This window comes from Callorhinus ursinus, unplaced genomic scaffold (genome assembly GCF_003265705.2).
Source record: "Callorhinus ursinus isolate GAN/ISIS: 27379988/994484 unplaced genomic scaffold, GSC_fseal_2.0 scaffold49, whole genome shotgun sequence".
Lineage (NCBI taxonomy): Eukaryota > Metazoa > Chordata > Mammalia > Carnivora > Otariidae > Callorhinus > Callorhinus ursinus.
In genome coordinates, this window is record NW_027397111.1 from 8,307,436 (window position 1) to 8,328,369 (window position 20,934).

The window sequence follows — 20,934 nt, forward strand, 5'->3', positions numbered from 1 at the left end:
TTAAAAATAATATATATATATAAAGGGTTGGACCTGGTAGGTAGGTCACCACGGCCATGGGTGTGGGGAGATGGGTGGATGGGACAAGAAAGAAAACTGAAGGGCATATAATACTATGGAAATTGAGTAAAGAAATGAAAAAGTTAGAATTCTTTTTTCCCCTCATTGACTTAGACCTTTGTTCCGTTAGAAATGCTTATCACTCGGGGCGCCTGGGTGGCGCAGTTGTTAAGCGTCTGCCTTCGGCTCAGGTCATGATCCCGGGGTCCTGGGATCGAGTCCCGCATCGGGCTCCCTGCTCAGCGGGAAGCCTGCTTCTCCCTCTCCCACTCCCCCTGCTTGTGTTCCTGCTCTCACTGTCTCTCTCTGTCAAATAAGTAAAATCTTTAAAAAAAAAAAAAGAAAAAAATGCTTATCACTTGAGGTCATTTTATGAATACTCACTGTAACTAGCTGAAGGTGCTGTGATTCCTGTACATTGATGAGAAGAACCCTCCTAGATGATTCTGTGGATATGTATTTGGATTATTTCCATTTTCTTTCCCTCTTTTTCTCCTAAATTGTGATGCTATTTTTTTTTTTTTTAAGGAATATTCTAGCTTTAGTGTCTGGACATATTTAGGGCTATGGGGACTGGGGATAGGGGCACTGAGTGTGACATGTTGCCAGGTATGAGAGGCTTTATGCCCAGACAAATTTCCAGGAAAGAGGGGACAGAAAAGTTTATATACAAAGTCAGAAGGGAAAATGGCATGGCATGTGGTGTAACTGCTTTGGCCATTGTGACTGTCTCTGCTAAGATGGGGCTGATGGTTGGATTATGGAGTGGTACTGAGAATAATTTATAACCTACATCATTCCTTGAAGAAGATTTTTTTTTCTTTAAGAAAAAGCATAGTGCATTATATTAATTTTTGTTTTGAAATTTATATGACATATCCATAAGTGAGCATACAGAGAAATGAGCTTTCTTGAGAACACATAGTGCAAAAGATGAAGAGCCAGGATGTGAATCTAGACAGAGACTGAATGCCAAGCCCTTGATTGGTTCTGTATAGCCTCTAACTGGTCTTGACTCCTCTACTCCATCCCTTTACAGTGTCTTCTCCACATAGCAACCAAAGTATTATGTCTTTCTCCTACTTCAGCCCTCATATGGAATCCCACCAATCACACTTAGAGTCCAATTGCCAAGTCCTGAAGTGCTCTAGCCTCTAGTCCTCCCACCTGCTGTCCACTGTCCTCCCCATCTCTTCTTCACAGAGCCTTTGTCCTGTACCTGGGATACTCTTCTTGAATAGTGCTAGTTTGTACCCTCCTTCATTCAGGTGTCAGCTCAAATGCTTTCCCTGACCATCCTATGTAAACCGCTCTTAGTGAATCTTTAATCCTTCCTTTGTTTTTCTTCCTAAAATTATACTATGTATTTGTGTGTTTTTCCTGTTTGCTTTCACAAATAAATAAACTCCACGAGATGAGGGAGTTGGTTCATCTGTTTACTGGTATCTTTACTTTTTAGAACAGTACATGGAAAGTTTTCTTTAAATATTTGTTAAGTGAGTAAGTGTTGTCATTTGCATTTGATGTTCATGTTTAACATGACTTCACTTGGATAAAAATAGCAGAGGGGAAAGGGATATACAGGTGATACATACAGGTCTGGATCTTACTCGGTTTTACATTTATTACCAGGGCTTTGCCATAATATCTGGCCAAGAAAGTGCTCAGAAAATGAGTTGAGGGGCACCTGGGTAGCTCAGTTGGTTAAATGTCTGCCTTTGGCTCGGGTTGTGATCTCAGGGTCCTGGGATCGAGCCCCGTTTTGGGATCCCTGCCCAGCAGGGAGTCTGCTTCTCCCTCTCTCTGTTCATGTTCTCTCTTTTCTCTCTGTCTCTCTCAGATAAATAAAATCTTAAAAAAAAGAAAGAAAATCTGAGTTGAATGAATGCACTGTTTGATTTATTTTGGATTTCTGACAGGAGTTCAAAGAAGGGAGAAAATAGTGTGGACTGGAGTGCTGAGAGAAAATTTGTGGAGGCCTTGAAGGCAAGATTGAATTTGGTTGGGCGTATAGGAATTATAGAGGTGGATTTGTTATTGTTGTTTATTTTTTAAAAGATTTATTTATTTGAGAGAGCCCACAAGTGATTGGGGGAAGGGGCAGAGAGGGAGAATCTTCAAGATGAGTCCTTGCTGAGTGCAGAGCCTGATCCCAGGATCCCAAGATCACGACCTGACCCGAAATCAAGAGTTGGCCGCTCAACCGACCAAGCCATCCAGATGTCCCGTTGTTGTTTTTTAAAGCAGGAAGGACTCTTAGGATGATCTAGTTCAGTTTTCTTGCTTATAAATGGGGAAACCAAACCCAGAGAAGCATAGGACTTGTCCAAAGGCACACATGGTTTTATTAGAACCATATCTGGAATTCAGGTATTTTGATTCCTAGGTCAGTTCTCTTTCCTCCATACAGTGCTCCCTTCAGAATCAAGGAGGAGCTTTGGGGGTAGGAAGTGACTAGGACTATTGAGAGCAAAGGCCTAGAGGCAGAAAAAATGTTGGCTGTGTGGGATGGAAATTAGGTCATCCTAATTTAATCAGCAAGTTTATGAAAGAGATCCATGGGAGATATAGTAGGCTGTAGAAGCTGAATAAGACCAGATCCTGGAGGATTCTTTTTTTTTTTTCCCCCCCCTTAAGTAATCTCTATTCTCAATGTGGGGCTTGAAATCACAACCCGGAGATCAAGTGTTGCATGCTCTACCGACTGAGCCAGCCAGAAGCCCCAGATCCTGGAGATCTTGAGTTTTATCTTGGAGACTTTAAATTTGGAATGACAGGGAGGCATGTGAAAATACTTTAAATATTGTTCTGTATTTTCTCTCCAGTGAAGGTGACCAATAATGTAGTATAGAAAATGGATTAGAATTGAAGAATACTTTGGAGTCTTGGAGGAGTTATAAGGCCCTTATAACAATCCAGGTATTAGTATAGTTTGGGGCCTAGTAACATTTCAGTCTGTTTTGTTTTTGTTGTTGGAAATTGTGTGTTTTTTGAAGATGATATATAATTTTCTGACAAGATGTGTGTACCCAGATTTCTAAGAGAGTTTGGGAATAAGAACCGGTATTTTACTTTATGCAATTTTGTATATGTTGTAAATGAAATTTTAGTATCTAAATGGCAATCCCTCTTAAGAAACCCTGGTCAGGTTAGGAAAATAGGGATAGAAGGTAACACTATACTAGGTGTGAAGCTCGTGGTGGAGGGTATGGGGAAGGGCAGAAGTTGCAGCTGGACAATGAATGCGAGCAGCTTCCAAGAGAGGGCGTGGACCTCTGTCAGAGCTGCTGCATTGCGGCTGGAGAGTTAGGAATCCAGGGACCTCAGCCTGGCACTGGATTTTTTTTTTTTTTTTAAAGGACATTCAGCAGAAGTAAGACCAGTCTCCTAGGCCTACAATGTTTTGGGTGGATGGGTTGTGTTGAAACCCTGGCCCATTCATTAGTCCACATGAGTTTATTTTTTTTTAAAGATTTATTTATTTATTTGGGGGGACAGAGAGAGAGAGAGCGCATCCTAAGCAGACTATGCACTGAGCTCAGAGCCAAAGTGGGGTTTGATCCCACAACCCTGAGATCATGACCTGAGCTGAAACCAAAAGTTGGTCGTTCAACCAACTGCCACCAGGCGCCCCATGCAGTCCACGTAAGTTTTCAGCTGGAACCGATGAGAATAGATTGATAAACCCTTACCAGGCCAGCATATTGGCACAGGGTATGATACTCTAAAAGTTTTTTCCATCCTCAGGAACCTTTTTCCATCTCTAAGGAAAAACTGTAAAAGTCAGCATGCAAGTGAGAGCACAGACCTTTAAATAATATCTCATAATGGATCTGAGAGTTTGGGTTGCAAAAAATCCTGGAGCATTAACATCCAACAAATACTTATTGAGCAGGACCTGTTAAACACTCATAATGTGCTAAGTATTAGAGTTTTAATCTTTTGATCATATTGCATCAAGTGTTACTGATATTGATATTAACATTTGGTTCTGTTTCATGTTAAGTTATTTTAGCCGCCAAAGTTATATAGCTCGGTCCATAAACCCTCAGTTCAGACTGTTCACTTATGCTTGCATTCATTTGTTGACTGTTTACTATGTAAGAGGCGATATGCTGAATGCTGAGGCAGTTTTGAAGATGAACGAGGATGGGTGAGGGTCCTCAACTGGTCTGCTGGAATTTACCAGGCAGATCTGGCAGCTGTGCAGTTTCCTGGGATTCCTAGCCATGAGGAGAGTGTTTCAGCAGTGGTGCATCCCTCTTCACTTGTTCTGCCCATACTGGGTTCTCCCCTGTCTGCGTTGCCTCTGCTCCCTAATCCTATCTTTAAATTTAAGAGAAATGAAAATTACTTCTTTGCCATTAAATTTGTGAAGTTCTATTAGGGGCCAGCACTTCTCTGATGAAACCTTCAATAAAGTTTGAAATGTTTCCAGGAGAATCTCTTCTGTCTGTGTAATCCCAAAGGAAAGGTTTCTCCATGAGAACTTTCCTCCTTCCTCTGAAAGTTGCTTTGCCTACGGAGTGGACACAGGGTATGAAGTGTTTGGTATTTCTCAGGCTCTTCACTTTTGCCTGCTTCATTGGCTCTCTGTGGGGATGCCAGGAGGTGCATGTTGTTTTGTTTGCTTAGAGTGAGTGACACAAATGAGAGGGAGGCAATCGTGCTAAATTTTCTCATCATTTGGAAAGGCAGCTGCTCAACAAAAGAGAGGCAAAAGAAGATGGATACAGAAGAGTGTTACATTGAGCCTTTGCATTACCAACTGGAGTGAGGTTGTGTTCCCCTCCTTTGCTTGGCATCTGGAGCCAGCTTGTCCATTGTTTGTTTGAGATTTGCTCTACTTATTCGTGTCTGAGTTCTTTTAATGGAAAGTTACAAAATATAAAATAATCTTTCTCTTCAACTTTAAATTGATTGTTTTTTTTTAAAGATTTTATTTATTTATTTGACAGAGAGATAGAGAGCACAGGTAGGCAGAGAGGCAGGCAGAGGGAGAGGGAGAAGCAGGCTCTCCGCTGAGCAAGGAGCCCGATGCGGGGCTCGATCCCAGCACCCTGGGATCATGACCCGAGCCGAAGGCAGACGCTTAACCGACTGAGCCACCCAGGCAATATGATATGTGCATTGTAGTACCTTATAAAAAATTAAAAGACTCACTTTCCTATCACCTAGAGATCACCACTGTTAATATCTTAGTGCACCCTCTAATCGATCTTTCTCTGGGCATATATATGTATTCTGTTTTTAGAATAAAGCAAGATCATACAAACAATTTTTCATTCTATCTTATTTTCAATTTTCTCCACTTTTCCAGGTCAGGACATTTTAATTTTAACTAATGCCCAGATCATATTTCAGATTTCCCCTATTGACCCTTAAGTATCTTCATCGTTTTTTCCATACCAACATCGAACCTATAACCACACACTATATCCGGTTGTTATGTCCTTTAAACTTCTTTTAATCTAACCTAGGCTCTTTAGTATGATACTATTTTGTTGAAGAATTATCCTTAATAGCTTCCTTCAATTGAGTGCTGACTCCGTTACTTGTGTATTGCCGAGGGGTTTGTTTGTAGATGTCATCTCATTTAACCCTTGCAACAGCACTGAGAAGCATGTTTTTTTATTCTTGATTTTTGTATATGCTCTTCCTGTGTGCTCTCAGCTATCTCCAGGGCTTCAGCTCTTTCCTTTATGGCAGAGGTACATCACTTGTATCTCGGTGGTTACCCTGAGAGCATGAGTTCTTGAGCCAGATGTCCTGGGTTCAAATCCTTTTTCTACCACTTATCAAATGTGATCCTGGACAAGTCACTTAACCTCTCTATGCTTCAGTTTCTTCATCTGTAAAAGGGCTAGTAATAGTGCCTACCTCCTATGGTCTTTGTGAGGATAAATGAATTAATACGTGTAAAGTACTTAGATGACCTAGCATGTAGTTAGTGTGTATAATCATTGCTACTGGACAGCTGGATGACCCACAGGCATCTCAGATTTTTCCTGTTCAGTACTTACCTCTGTAAAGCTGCTCTTTCTTCTCCTGTATTCATGAGCTCCTTTAAGGATATCAGAGTCATCTCTGATTTCTCCTTTTTCCTCAGTAATCGTACTCAAAGTCTTGTCGGTTCCATTTCCCAAAAGTCCTCCTCACTGCCTTTCCTCCAACCCAGTTAGAAATTTGACGATCTTTTTCCTGGAATGCATCCTCAGTGTCTCAGAAGGCCTGCCCCTGGATGTTCTTGTCAGTCTCCCAGCCTGTTCTCCAGAGTGATCGTTCTAAAATAGTTTAATTACCATAGTTTCTTGCTAAAAACTCTTTCCTTTTTTATGAAGAATAACATAAAGTGCACAAATATTAATCATATAGCTTACTGGATTTCAACATTTGTATCCACCCATGTAACCCCCACTCAGATCAAGATAAAGAACATTTCCAGCACTCCGGATGGTTGCTTTATGTCTCTTCCAAGATAGTATCTGCATTCCTAACCCCAACCACTCTTCTATTACCGTTTGTTATTGCCTTTTTTCCCCCCAAATCTTTACAACTACTTAAAATAGAATTCTTTTTTTCCAGTTTTATTAAGAAATAATTGCTGTACATCACTGTATAAGATTAAGGTGTACAACATGATGTTTTGATTTACGTATATTGTGAAATGATTACCACAATAGGTTCAGCTAACATCCATCATCTCATATAGATACAATACAAAAAAAAAGGCAAAAAGAGAGAAACATTTTATCTCCTCATGATGAGAACTCTTAGCAACTTTCCTCTATGTCATGCAGCAATGTTAGCCATGGTCATCATGTCATACATTATGTCCCTAGTGCCTATTTATCCTACCTTCTAGAAGTTTGTACCTACCCCTGACCATTCTTGTATCTCCGTTTGTTTTGCCTTTTCTTGATCTTTGTGTAAATGAATCATAAGAGCTCTTTATTGAATCTTCTTTGACAAGGTAATTCTAAACTCATTTAATTTGACATTCAGAAATGTTTGTCATCTGGCTTTTACTTCAAATCCTTCACAGTCAGCTGCCCTTCCTTCCATGCCTAAATTGCGTGTCGTTTACTAACACAATAGGCTCTTTTTCCCTTTCATTTTTTTTGTACTTGACATTCTGCTTCATTCCCTGGCAAATTCATCCTTCAAAACTCAGCTCCAGGCTGAATCAAGCCCTTCTGTGTACTCTGGAAGCATGATTATTATTGTTAGTTACTTATTTACATGTCTTCTCCTCCACTCATCATTTTCAAGAGCTCATGGGTGGGGCGTTCACCCCCTCCCCAATTTTACACAAGTAATTCATATTCTCTCCAGGAATTTAGAAAACAGAAACAAAAAAATAACCCCAAATCCCACTATATAGATATGACTGTTGCTTACATATATATATATGTATATACCAGAATATATATACCAACACTGTAAAACAAAGAAACATCCATTCACAAAATACAAAATATTTATTTAATCTGTTATTTACATTTGGTGCCCCCACTTTTTGTTGTAAAAACATTTTGTCTGTATTTTAATGCAGTTCCCTTCCCTGATTATTTTTGGAGGATACATTTATAGAAGTAAAATGGGTAGATGAAATAGATGAACATTTTTAAGGGCTTTTGATATGCTAAGCTAAATCACTCTCAAAAAAGTCTTTAACATGCGTACACTTCTGCTAGGGTGAGAGTGCCTGTTTCCAGCTGTCTCTGCCAAACTAAAAAGGAGGAAAATAGTATTTGCAAATCTGATACGATTATAATGGTTTTGCATTGCTGTTTTAGTTTGCATTTCTTTGATTGCTACTGAGGTTGAATATTTTCTCATAAATGGCTTAATGCCATTTAATTTATATTTATATTTCCCTCCCTTTATCGTTTATCTTCTAACTTTATTGTTTTCCACATATAAACATTTTAAATAATTTAATGTAGTAAAATTTATTGGTCTTTTAAATAATTTTCTTTACCTGTGGTGTCATTCTTAGAAGGGTCTTCCCTTAACAAGATTAGATAAATATCATGATATATTCTTGTACCTCTTTTTTGATGTCATTTTTTGCATTTAAATCTTTACTCAGTCTGGAACTTATTCTGTTATTAAATAATAATACTAATAATAGCTAATTTTTTGAGTGCATATTATATGCCAGGCATATGCTTCGTTTGTACTGACTTATTTAATACTTTCAACCAGCCTGTGATATAGGTATGGTTGCTCAGCTAGTAAAAATGGCAGAGATAGGATTCAGGTTCAGGTAGTTGAGCCCTGGAACCCATGCCCTTAACTACTCTGCTAACTTAATTTTTTCCCAGTGTCCTAATGTCATTTGTTAAGAAATCCATTCTTTTCCCACTGCTTTGAAATTGCCAGTTTTAATCATATGCTAAATTTATATATATACTTAGGTGTGTTTCTAGACTTTTGTTCCTCTGAGCTGTCTGTCCTGGTTAATTTGTGTAGCTGAGAGATGGTATTCTCCTCCCCCTTTGCATCCCCAGTGCCTAGCAGTGACTGCTGCCTTGTAGGTATTTAATGAATATTTGCAGAATGATGTAACTCTTGGAGGTTCATGGATAGAATTCAGAGGGTCTGCAACTTGGTTAGGAAAAAATTACATCATCATTTTCATTGATCCCAGACTGAAATTTAATGTTTCTTTCAATTATGAATATAGGCAATAAAGCACAATAGTAATAGCACTACCTGTGACTTCGTCATGGATATTTGCCAGGGTGAACCTTAGGTTAAAAACTCTTGCTTTCCTATGTTTCTTTCTTGAGGCCATTTTATCTTTGTGTCTAATACCTAGGCAGTGCCTGATACTTGGCTAACTAACGTGCTAATTTGAAATATGCTAATTTGAATATGCTCATTTGAAAAACTTTTAATTTTTTTTCTTTTTTTTTAATATTTACCCATTTATTTTAGAGAGAGAGAGCGAGCACGTGAGCACGTTTGCGCCCAAAGTGTGTGGGGGGGGGCAGAGGGAAAGAATCTTCAAGCCGACTCCCTGCTGAGCACAGAGCCTGACAGGGCTAGATCCTACACCCGAGCAGAAACCAAGAGCCAGCCGCTCAACCGACTGAGCCATCCAGGTGCCCCTTAATTTTCAAATATGCACAAAAGTCTGAGAACTGTATAATGAACTCCTATATATTCTTCATCCAGCTTCAAATATTATCAACATTTTGCCAGTTTTGTTTTATCTATCTCTCCTCATTTCTGGATTGTGTTATTTTACCCAATGATCCTTCAGAAAGCATATCTAACTGATAAGGACTTTAAAAATATATAGCTACTCATAACACAATTAACAAAAGTAAACAATAATTCCTTAATATCATCTGTTACCCAGGTTGTATTCAGATGTCCTCAATTGTCTCAAAGGTGTCTTTTACTTAAGTTGGATTTTTGAATTGGGATCCACATAATACCCACACTTTGTTTTGGTGGGTATGCTTTTTCTTATGCGTTAAAGACATTGTGTAAATTACTTGTTAATTTATCTTCATATTCTGATACTGCTCCTCCCCTTCTTCTCTGTTGCCTCTTATGTTGGTATATTTTTACTAATAATATACTCTTGACAATTGCACTTTACCCTATTTAACATTTTATTTATTCTTTTAATAAGAAATTGTTGGTTTTGGTTATTTGGTCTTATTTTTATTTTTTAATTTATTTTTTTAAAGATTTTATTTATTTGAGAGAGAGAGCGTGAGAGAGAGCACAAGCGGGGGGAGGGGTAGAGGGAGAGAGAAGCAGACTCCCCGTTAAGCATGGAGCCCAAGGCTGAGCTAGATTCCACGATCCTGGGATCATGACCTGAGCCAAAGGCAGATGCTCAACCAACTGAGCCACCCAGGTGCCCCATCTGGTATTTTAATTAATTAATTAATTAATTTTATTTTATTTTAAATTTTTAAAAAAGATTTTATTTATTTATTTGACATAGAGAAAGACAGTGAGAAAGGGAACACAAGCAGGGAGAGTGGGAGAGGGAGAAGCAGGCTTCCCGAGCAGAGAGCCGGATGACGGGCTCAAGCCCAAGACCCTGGGATCATGACCTGAGCTGAAGGTAGATGCTTAACGACTGAGCCACCCAGGTGCCCCCCTATTTGGTATTTTTAAAACTTAAACACTTGTCTCACTTAAAGTTGTTCCTTCAGCCATATTTTGGAATGAGCTATGCAATGGATAAATTTCTTAAGATGAAAGCCCTAATAGATATTTCTTTTTCATTTTCTCAAGAAGTCTCACCTTGTTAAATAATTTGAGATTAAAAAAATACTTTCTCTGAGACTTTTATATGCATCTCTTGGCCCTAATTGTATCCTTTGCAAAATTGGAAGAAATTCAGATTTGGGTCTTTTCTATATGCAGAGTTTTTTCTTTTCTTTATATTTCAAAAATATGAGACTGTCATAGTGTTAATCTGTGGTTGTTGATTTTGTTCAGGATTCTATAAATCTTTTGAATTTGGACCAAAATCTTCTTTTCTGGTTAGTTTGCTTCCATTGAACTTTTAATTATAGATTTGAGGCCATTTGTTCAGACTTCTGTTATTTGCAGGGTGGTTCTCTGACCTGCATTCCTTCTCATGATTTTCAACTTGTATATTCTTGAATCTCTCTTTTTCTTTCATTCATTTCTGCATATTATATCTTTTTCTTGATTAGCTTTTTCAGTAGCTAGTGTTTTTATTACATTCATATCTATTCATTGCTTTAGGATGGACCTTCTGTTTTTACAACCTGGACTTGTATAGTTGTTATGATGGTCTGTTTCATCTCCTTGAGAATCAGTGCCAACTGCTTTGTAAATTTGATTGATTGATCGAGTGTTTACTGTGGGGAAGGCATTCCATTACAGGGATTAGCTTTGTTTTTCTTTCCTACCCTAAGTTTTTTTTCTTTGCTTATTTTTTTTTCCTGTTTGTTCATTTTTCTAAGTTTACTTGTTGATTCCTCTTTCATAGTTTCAGACTATTTTGTTTGCACTGTATTTACTGAGATTTGTGAGAAGTCCTTTTCAATATATTGAGATCCCATTTCAGCCTCAATAGGAATTGAGGCATTTTTTATTTTGTGAAGGTGAATTTAATTAATGATCACCTAATTACAAATCCCCCATTTTGGAAAATGACTTTGTAAAAGAGAAATGACGTTCCAAATTCCCAGTTCATCTTTGTTAAGATGAACCTGAAGGAAGAGCCCTATGATGATGGGAGAAAGCTCTCTACTAAGACACGGCTTGTGCCTGAGAGACACGTGGCTTGGGCATGCTTCTGGAGAGCTTGCGGACTGCTGCAGCCTCCAGGTCAGTGAAGGCAGTGGTGCCCATGCTGTCCCCTTTCTCAGTCACTCTGCTCCCACTTGGCCATTGCTGTTATTCATTCTGACTCTTGCCGTTTCTGTGTCTGGTGTTTGAAAACTCCCAGGATAGCAAGCAAAGGAACAATTAGAAATATTTTTAAGAAAAGGAATGACTCTGAGTAACAAATCCTTTCTCAAAATGAGATGGTTCCAGCTTTTGCTTTCAACAAAATTGAAAGAATTGTCAGCTGGTAGAGAATTAAAAATAATTTTTGTTTATAGATCACTGTGTAATTTTAGCATATAACTCAGAAGGAGTACAAAGATTGATATTGCTATAACAAAATTTCTTTCGTTCCTATCTAGTTATTTATGTGAAAAAGTTTCTTGGCCCTTGCAACTAATAGACTAAAAATGGAAAAATTAATGCATTTATAATAAAATTTTACTGTTTGTATTTAATACAATTTTGTACTATGATTGTTTTGATCAATTGCATAATAGTAATAAAGGTAAGGAAAGCTCAATCCAAAAGAAAAAATTTTTGAACATTAAGAGTTTATAATCATAGAATTGAAAAATATATGTATGGGGTGCCTGGGTGGCTCATTCGGTTAAGCATCTGCCTTCAGCTCAGGTCATGATCCCAGGGTCCTGGGATGGAGCCCTGTGTCCAGTTTTCTGCTCAGCGGGAAGCCTGCTTCTCCCTCTCCCTCTGCCTGCCCCTCCCCCTGCTTGTGCTCTCTCTCTGTCAAATAAAGAAATAAAATCTTCTGTTTTTTAAAGAGAGTAATGTAGTAGATTTATTTTAAAATGTCAATATTTGTAATATGCCAGAAAGTGTATCTCTCCTGTTTGTGATGCAAAAATATAATTTTTAATTTAAACATATGGGAGTAACACTTGTTTTGTAAAATTCATTTAGGGCAATATGACAAACATTTATAAGAGAGTATGATATAAGTAATTAACCAGAGGAAAAGATGGAAAGGATGCCCAGGATTTGAGAAAGCAACCAGAGAAGGTGCTGTTGGAGCTGAAGCTTGGGGGACTATGGGAGTTGGCTAGCAAAATGGCGGTGGAAAGGAAGGGGGAACAGTGTATGCAAAAGACCTAGAGGTATAAAAGAACATGGAGAGCTTGCGGGAGATGGCAGGAGTGGCATGAGCAGGATGGTGATTCACAGCCAGCCTGACAGTGCACTTTGATGACCTGGAAAGCAGAGGCGATGGGGTGGGGGGTGAGGGGGTGCAGGCAGGAGGTAGTGAGAACAAGTGTGATCCATTAATTGTGCCTTTTCCTAGTGACTCTTTCTCCTACTGGTTGCCTTCTGGACGTTCTTAGAACTGTAGAGATTCTTGTTTATATTCTGCTAGGGAAGAAAAGAGAGGCCCAGCCAGGGTCTATTCCTCTTACAGGTTTTGTATCTCAGTAGTGATGGGCAGGCTGAGATTAGTGCTGGAGTCCAAGGCTTCTTTCCACACACTGGCTGCATGTTTGATTGAGGCCTTCAGCTTGTTATTAAAAAGGGTGACTACATTTTTGGACCGCAAATTTGAGATCCTTGGACCAATAAAAGAATTCCTCCCCCCGCCCCGGTTTGTGAATTTGTTTATGTGAAAAACTTTTACAAACTTGTGCAAATTAAATCAAATTTAACATATATATTTAACTAAATCACCCTTATTATAAAGAATTTGACTGTATAAGATTTCTCTGGTCCTAGAAAAGGTAGCACATAAGGTCATACTTCTGGCCCATCTGGTACTGGGACTTCTTTTGCTTTCGTTAATAGAGAGTCTTCCCATTATAGGGAGCCAAATAGGAGTGCTGTAAAATAAGACTATGTATAGTCCCAAAAAAATTGATTACACTTTTTGCCTTTTTAGAATATTTGTTCCACAAAGTAGTAGAGCCCTGAATCAGTGTTTGGGTAGAGCAGATTGAATGAACTCCGAAAGGAAATCATCAATGGGTTGATTTGATACCACACAGAAACACGAGGTGGTAAGATGGGTGGTTTTTCCACGTTTTAATATTTTCCAGGATGACGCTGAAAGCCTTGCCCTTAGAGAACCCCAGGCCAGCTAATAATTCATTCTTCCAGGCTCTTGAGAAGGAGAAATGGAAGATTTATACCATTTAGTAGATGCCCTGGGCCTTTCCTAGGAGAGCCTGGAAAGGAGTTGAGGACAGCCAGGGAAATATAACCAGCAAGGCCTTGCTTTTGGGGTTGTGGGGGGCAGTAGGAGAGAATGCTGTCAAAGAAGTACTGAGTCAGTTCAGGAGACCTGTTCTGTGCCATTCACTACTTAATACTTTCATAAATCTCACTAATTGTCTCAAACAGGAGGAAGTCAGGACTTGGAGAAATCAAGTAACTTGCCCAAGATACAGAATTTGAACCCAGGTTTATTTGATTCCAAAACCGTTTCCACTACACTGTCATGCTTCCTTGTGCTGAAATCATGGAAAATGAGCAATATTCTCGATTGAATTAGGGAGCTCATGGTATCTAGCTAACTGTTCTGAAAAACTCTGAGAATGCTTTAGTTGGAGGCATTTGGGGAGGGGAGTAATGCTGGCTAGGAGAGAGGAATTGAGGGGAAACACTAGTTCTTCAGATTGTCTATTTCATGGAAAGGGATTTTGTGTTGTGGCGTCTAGTCCTTGGTGGTGGCTTGGAGGAGGTGGCTCCTGACTTCATTTGCTGCTAGTAAGCCCTGTGAAAGAAAATGTGAGAAGACTAGCATACTCTAAGGATATGGGATTTCACAAAACTCAGTTTTTGTTTGTTTGTTTGTTTTTTGAGACCAACATGGTATTCCCAGATTTAAAATTTTTTCTCAGGGAAGAGACTAGAAATAAACAAAACCCTCAAACCTATTATCTTCACATTGTATAAGAAAAGGCATTTGAAAACCAGAATAATAAATAAATTAAAAACAAACAAGCAAAAAAAAAAATAGGATAAAATAAAAGGGCAGCCCTTCCCAAGAAAGCACCTTGTACTCATCTTGTACAAAATTGGGCTAGATTTAAAATATTTTGAATTAAGAAAAATTACAACATAAACTTTATTGATGTGTTTGTCGGTTTTGGAAGTTTTATTTGATATACAGCATTAGGAGAAGCTTGACTGTCCACGTTGTTTCATACCTTTATTTGTAAATCAGTTACTGCTGATAGTCTATTTCAACAGGTATGTTGATGAAAACAGTATCAGTAGTCAGTGTAATTCACTCAATATGGAATATTCTGGTGAATAGAGAGAAGGGGAGTAAGAACAGTTCTTAGCTTTCAGTTCTGTGGCCAGGCTAAGAAGGAAGCACAGTGGCAACTCTGGGGTCTGACTGGTGAGGGCCACAGGGAGAGGGCTGGCTGCAAGGACCTGTCTGCCCCTGATTCCCATGTAGAGTTGGGGCGAGGGCTGCACGGGCCCCTCACTGCCCCGTATGGAACAGGTAGGAATTTATTTGAGAAGGATGCTGTAGATGGTAAAACCATGTCCTGGACCAGTATTTAAGGGAACCACTCCTCTAAAGGAATTATCCTGTTTGGTTCTCCAAGATAATCTAAAGGCAAGAGGCATAGACAAAGGCCCATTGTTTTCTCCAGGGCAGCTGTTTATTGCATTGGTGCTAAGGAGGGTGCGGGAAGCCCACAGGACTGTGGCCTAGGTGCTCAGATTTGGGGGTGGTCCTGCTGCTCTGCCTGGTTGTTTTCTTCTTATTCTCTTTTGTGGGAACCTGGGGCACACTGCATTTTCCTCCGGGCAGTGTAGTCTTAGCTTCACCTTCTACACGGTCTCCATGCCCTGGCGTTTTTGTGAATGCTAAGGGCCTGGGAATAGAAAAAAAGCCTAAAAGCATCCTGGGAATTCCCCAACTCTCCTCGCCTGCCTCTCTTGTACAAGGGAACACTTACCTTCTGCATTTCCAGGGCCATGCTGGGGGAAGTGTGTGCCTTGGCCTCTCTGGAGAAGGGCACATTAGCTTCCCTGGCCTGTTTACATTAGTTTGGTCCTTTCTGCCTTGATTACAAATGAGGCCTTGGGTGGGGGATTTCCCTGCTTCCATGGAGGTCACTCCTTCCTTTTGTCTGCTTTCTCAATTTTTCCACCTGGAGAAGAGCTGCCCCCCTCCCCACCCCATCCTCCACCCTCGTTATTAAAATACTGTCCTTGGCTTAACTCCTTGTGTCCTAGGCTTGGCCTAGTGAGTAGATCGGTTCACAACCAGGAAGCAATTAATCTGTCTCCTCAATTCTCTTTTGCTTAGTTCTTTGACTTAATCAGATCTTTTTTCATTTGCGTGTCACTGCCTTAGTTGTCAGTACTCTCCCCGAAGAAAGGGTTGTCTTCCAAGCCCAGAGGCTGGATTACTTATTGGTTCTTGTTGTATGGATGCTGGATTTCCTTGTTCTTTGGAGTGTCTTGGCTGCTCCAGTAAAATGTAAACTCTTTGAGGTTAAGAGCTCCAGGTTCGTTCTTTCCCTCTTCCCCAGTCTGTGTCGTGGCATGTGAGAGGAGAGGTGGGCCCTATGGGGAGCATAGACACAGCCGTGCCCCCTCTGGAGCTGACTCCATCGTGTGCTGGACGGTGGCCCACAGCAGGTACAAGAGGGACAGTGGTACAAGGCCTGCCTCAGACCTCTTGTGTTCCTTTGTGCTAGCTCCCCTTTTCTTCGTGTTCATTTGAACCATCCTGATTTCAGAGCTTCTGACATAATTGAGGGATCTTATCTGCCCACTGAAGCGTTTTCTTTCTTAAGAAGTCCTTGGAAAGCTCAAGTGAATTTTACTTGGTGGTAATAACTTTTTCACTCTGTTCATAGCTTTCAGACTTTGGGAGGCTTTCTCTCTTGGATAATTCAGGGAGGATTATTTTTTAAATCAGTGGACCTTGTTCTGTACAGTGACCTCATGTCTTCCTTCAGATTGAGCTTAGGTCTTGTTCTCCTTTTGGAGAACCTTGTTTGGGTCCCTTGAGTTCCCTTCCAGTTCCACTAACGATGCTCTGTGCTAGTGGTTCTTTGCCTCTAGGCTGTCTCCGTCTTCTTGAGTTCCCAGGCCCCATCTCACACCCGTAGATTCCTGTCTACATTGCTTGGTACTGTCATGTATTTTCTTCTGATTTCTGTTTGGTCAGTTGTTAGATGACAGCCTATTTACATTCACATTTACATCTGGGATCCTATTTTTAATCTTTTTTTTTTTTTTTTTTAAATCTGATTCCCTGGCCCCTGGCTTGTCTTCAGTTTAAGATTGGGTTTTCCTTTTGTGCCACCCATCTGCTGGCCTTGCAGTGGTCTTTCCTTCAGTTTCCCTGTGTTCTGCGCCTACCTCACTCCCACAGGCTTCCCCTCCGGCATAGATCACAAAGGAAATATTTAGTTAGTCTCTGCCAAACATTCTGGCTGTGTTGTTTTGCTTAAGAAGCCATGCAGATAAACTGTTTTGATTCTTGGTCTTGGTGCTCTAGGGCAGATGTTCCTCCTAAAGCAGAGATATTGTGGTCAGGAGAAAGAGTGCTGGACCAGAGTTTGGAGAATTGGATTCTAGTCCCTGCTACACTACTAATTTGTGGTGTGATATTGTGCAAGGCACATTTCGATGTCTCAATTTCCTTTTGTCAAAAGGGACCTTATGATAAAGAAGACAGGAAATTGGTGGACATGAGATGGGAACCCGGCGAGTAAGTCTGGGGGATCAAGGAGAGAGTAGACAGGCTGGAGGTAGAGAACCATTACTATGAGTATCATTAGTGGAACCAGAAGGAAATACGCATTCAAATACAGATAAAATTAATGTATATAATCACTTTGAAAAAGTCTAAAATGTGATAACAAAATGGTGGCAATTTCTTGACCAGGATGACTTCAGGAGATAATTACCTTGTCCATCCCCAGGCTTGCTCTGGGTCTACACCTGTTTCCTGTCACCCTTGGGATGTGGGAGGCTTGGCCTTCTCTGGGTTCAGTTCCAGAATTCCACCTCCCACCTTCTACCTCCTTTATAACCCCAGGAGTATTTGAAACTCAGCCCAGATCCTCACCTGGCTTTGATTTCCTCATCATGTGGATAATGGTCCTTGGAAGTTGTAGTTTCCAGAAACCTTAAATATTTCCTAACATGTCCAACTTCTGCATTTGTTGATCACTCCTTCTGTGCATGGCTTTTTTCCAGTTCTTGTGCCCTAAAGGTGATTGCAGCAGGAAGGGGGGAATCTGGGGGATCCTATCACCAGGAACTAGGAAATAAAAGTAGACAAAAGAACTGAGAGATGCCCTCTTGGTGTTCATGAGAGGCAGGTGTTTGAAGGAGAAACAAAGTAGTTTAACATCTTCCCATGTAAACCACAGCCCCCATGTACACATACTCAGATAGGCAGAGCTACATTTTTTCCCTTATCCCTACCTGTCCCCTTCTGAAATAATTCTGGGATTTTATCAGGTCTTGCCTAGTTTATACTTTTACTTTACATTTAAAGGTTTGCATTGGTTTCTTCAGTGCAGAATGAGTTGGACAAAGACAGTCTCCAGAGTCTTTTGCTGTCCTGTGATCCTTTATCAGACATAATCAGCAGAAACTTTTCTCAATGAGTACAGAGGATACTTGTCTCTGTGGGGTTAGTGATAAGTTTCTGTATGCACTATTACTGTGCCCAACCCTGGGAGGCTCTTGGGTTCCTGAAACATAGAACTGAGTGGAATAGTTTTGGGAGTAGTGTTACTTAATTGACTCTGTATACTTTCAACTGGACTTTCTTAGCTCTTCTGTAGTTCTTTATCTCTAAGTCCTTGTGACATACACCAAAGTGGCCATCCCATATTTTTTTGTATTCTGTAAGCTTTGACTCCATCTTGACCCTACGTCTCGAATGAGGGTGTCTTCTACTTTACTGGGACTGTTAGAGCTAGGTGACCTCGAACTCTGGGATGGATCCTGTAATCTTTAGATAGCTAGATACTCCAAATCATCCAGCTCCAAGGGAACAGGCAGTAAGCATTTCTTGTAGGCTTTGTAGACGTGTTCATTGTGAATGTCAACAACATCTAGGCAAAATAATGGTGTGGCTTGGGGCTTGATAAGGGTTGTGAGCCCGTGTCTGGCTATTTGGTACTTTCCTGCATCCCATTGGGTCTTAAACCACATTGTCCAAGGCTCATGGCCCACCTGGTAGCTGTCAGGTGATGCCTGTTGTGTCCTCCCAGCCACCCCAGTTCTGGATCCTCGTGAGCCCTCTGGTTCATAGCTCATACTGTCCCCCTCAGGTAGGTGTTTTTTTAAACCCCACTCATATCCTTTTTAACTCTCTTCTTCCATCTTCTTTCTCTCCTACCTATTTTGCTTCGTTATCTCAGGAAGTACCCTCCTTGTCCCTTTGCCTCTTTGAGTGTGGAAGAAAAGCTAGCCCTAATCATAGCTGAGAAGCGCGACGTCAGAGCACTTCGCAAAGGAAAGTCAGACGTTTGGGAATGAAATTAGATGGTGTGAAAAATCAGTGCTACACCCATCAAAAGGAATGAGATCCTGCCATTTGCAACGACGTGGATGGAACTGGAGGGTGTTATGTTGAGTGAAATAAGTCAGTCAGGGAAAGACATGTATCATATGACCTCACTGATATGAGGAATTCTTAATCTCAGAAAACAAACTGAGGGTTGCTGGCGTGGGGGGGTCAGGGAGGGATGGGGTGACTGGGCGATAGACATTGGGTAGGGTATGTGCTATGGTGAGCGCTGTGAATTGTACAAGACTGTTGAGTCACAGATCTGTACTTCTGAAACAAATAATGCAACATATGTTAAGAAAAAAGGAAAAGAAGAAGATAGCAGGAGGGGAAGAATGAAGGGGGGGAAATTGGAGGGGGAGACGAACCATGAGAGACGATGGACTCTGAAAAACAAACTGAGGGTTCTAGAGGGGAGGGGGTGGGGGGATGGGTTAGCCTGGTGATGGGTATTAAAGAGGGCACGTTCTGCGTGGAGCACTGGGTGTTATGCACAAACAATGAATCATGGAACACTACATCAAAAACTAATGATGTAATGTATGGTGATTAACATAACAATAAAAAATAAAATGCAAAAAAAAATCAGTGCTACACGACTTGTCCTTGTGAATGACTTTTGAAATCCCTAAAAATACCCATCTTGTAATTAATCTGTCTTTCTCCTAGGATCACAATTCTGGATATGTAAAAATTATTTAATTTTATTTCTCTTATGTTTTGTTTTACTCCTAGTATTTACACAGGTATTTTTTGTAGGTTTATTATATATCAACAGTTTTTTGGCCATATTATTCGGTAATGAGCTTATCTGGGCATCCAACTACCATGTCTAATATTCTTTCTTTTGGAAAAGGTCTTCAGCTCATAAACATGGCTTACTGATAAAGGAGTGATCAGTCTTCACCCTTTGGCCCCTGCTGGTACCGTTGCCTTGGAAGGGGCTCCCTGCATTCCTGTCATAGGGAGAGGAAGAGAGGTGCTGCCAAGGCAGTCCTGGAGCTAGATCAGGAAGGTGTGGTCCTGGTCCTGCCTTTTATCTGAGTCTCTAGGAGGTAGCTAGAGGTGCTGGAGTGTGCCATGCCTGCCTTGGCCTAAGCTCTTTTTCTTTCCACTGTGTGTCACCTCAGGAAATACTTTAGCTTAAGGACTGAAGAAGTACCCCCACTTTGAAAATCATGATCTAATTATGACAGGACCACATTCTTTAAACATGTTGTTTGGTGGAGTTAATTGAATTATCCCCTCCTATTTTTGAGTGGGAAATAATACATTCTTGTTGTGATGCTGTATCAGGTCTTAAATGGAAAGCTTCTAGTTTGAAGCTGTGTACATTTCCAGTGGGAGAAATCTGCTAATTTATGAACACTGAAGACGTCCCTGTGCTCTCTATGTAAACTGCAGCATCTCCTCGTGGAATGAACACTTTGGGAAAATGGAACAATTTTTTGAATAAAATTCCAAGCTCCACTAGGTTCCAGGTGACTGAGAATTTCCTGTCAGAGTGGGAAAGCTTAGCCGCGTGTTTTTGCCTGGGGACAGTGTGCATCAGTTAATTCCAGAGAAGTTCCTCCCTAGCTGATTTCCTCTTTCTTTGTCCATTCTCTGGTGCCCAGGGCTGGTTTGAGCTCATCTTCCGTCTCCTCTCTTTGAAACAGCAGCATGCATTATGATCATGGTTTGAGAACAAAATGCGTAGCCTCAGGGCAAGAAACTAATGGTTCTTCTAAGTAGCAAACCTTTCACCTTTGCTTCATTGGTACCAGGCTGTAAGTAACCGAACTACCCAGCTACAGACGCTTACTGTGCAATTTTGAGGTGAGCATAGGCAAAATCCCAGGGGCTGGGAGGCGGACATGTGGCTACCAGAGAGATGACATCAGCTAGTTTACTGGTGCTGTGGAGGAAGGGGAGGTCCCAGGTGCTCAGCCGCCTTCCCGCATGTGGGGGCGTCTCATGCCACCCCCAGTCCTGTTGGCAGCCAGAGCCTTTGCTCGGGAAAAGCCTTCCTCTCATTCTTGCCCCCT

General features: G+C 40.6%; 1 protein-coding gene across 4 annotated transcripts in view; it reads left to right on the forward strand.

Moving 5' to 3' along the window:
- DENND2B (DENN domain containing 2B) overlaps positions 1-20,934 on the forward strand; it is a 173,796-nt gene that overhangs the window by 30,867 nt on the left and 121,995 nt on the right. Inside the window, exon 1 of one of the 4 annotated variants that reach the window (XM_073882944.1) lies at positions 9,043-9,173. The exons of the other annotated variants lie outside the window; for them this stretch is intronic. The gene's annotated coding sequence lies outside the window, so the exon portion shown is untranslated. Of the gene's footprint in view, positions 1-9,042; positions 9,174-20,934 lie in introns of those variants that run through there. 4 annotated transcript variants of the gene reach the window in all.